The following is a 1,230-nucleotide window of genomic DNA, read 5'->3' on the forward strand; positions in this document are numbered from 1 at the left end:
AATAAAATGTGCTTAAATATTGGCAAGTATGAAAAGTTATTGGGTTAGAAGTTATAATTTACAAATTCTTATATTTTAAGTTTGTTTATTTTTTTTATTTAGTCATTTAATTACAAACATATGATGATAATTTAATTAGGATTTAAACATGGCATTTTATCAAAACTGCAACCGGTACATCAATTTAATTGTTAGGTTTGAGCAAAGATAGCTTTGAATTTGTATATGGAAAATATGTCGTCATGAATCCCAAAGGAATCCAATGGTCTCAAACGAAATGATGTGGCTAGATAGGACCCATTGGGAAAGCAGTAGGAATGAAGTCCTAATAGCCAGTCAACAATCAAAGGTCGGGCAGCTCAAGCAGTCAAGGACACCTCAAGACCTAAGTCAGCTGGCGACACTGATTTTCACCAGACAAATTTTTGACAGTCGGATCAACAATAGTTGCTCGCCTTCGAAGGACCACCCGACCGTCGACACCCTAATTTTCAGCTGACCGACGAACCTTACTCTAAGAGTCGACTGATATGGTTAGTTGCTTCGCCCCATTCGCCAGACTTATAGGGTCTTTACTTATTGGGCCAAAGACCCAATAAGTTCCTAAGCCCTATCAGGGTGAAATACTAAAAATATCATGTACAGTCTCTACTAAAGTAGAGGCGTCTATATAAGCGTCCTCTATGGCTATTGATAGGGGACTGCTTTAAAAATAAAAGCTTACCTAATTCCCTCATTTCAGTGTTCATTAGCGCACTCCTCTTCTCTTCTTTTTTCTCTCTCTTTGTTTTTCTATTCCACGCTCTATTCTTCTGTTGTGACCAACTGGAAAAATTTGGTTTCAACTGAATATCATACATAGTTATAGGTAGAGTTTCATTGCTAAGCAATAGCAGATGGCAGGCTGATTTTGAGTTTCAAGCATTGAACATCATACAAGGCAAATAATATAGAAGACACTTGTCATAACCAAACCTAATATAACACATACATATGAATGAAAGTATACCTAGGATTTATTTAAAAGAGTTTTGTTTATATATTTCTATAATATGTATGCGAACATTTATTCTATGCTGATATGTTGTGCAAATTTATCAACATATTAGATCAACTTAATACTCTTCACAATAGCAACCGTCGGTACCCCAAAATAAGAAATACTTGATTTTCAAAAAATAAAAAATAAAAGAAATATTTAATAAAAAATAATATAATCATATATATATA

This window comes from Phalaenopsis equestris, unplaced genomic scaffold (assembly GCF_001263595.1).
Source record: "Phalaenopsis equestris unplaced genomic scaffold, ASM126359v1 Scaffold000873, whole genome shotgun sequence".
NCBI lineage: Eukaryota > Viridiplantae > Streptophyta > Magnoliopsida > Asparagales > Orchidaceae > Phalaenopsis > Phalaenopsis equestris.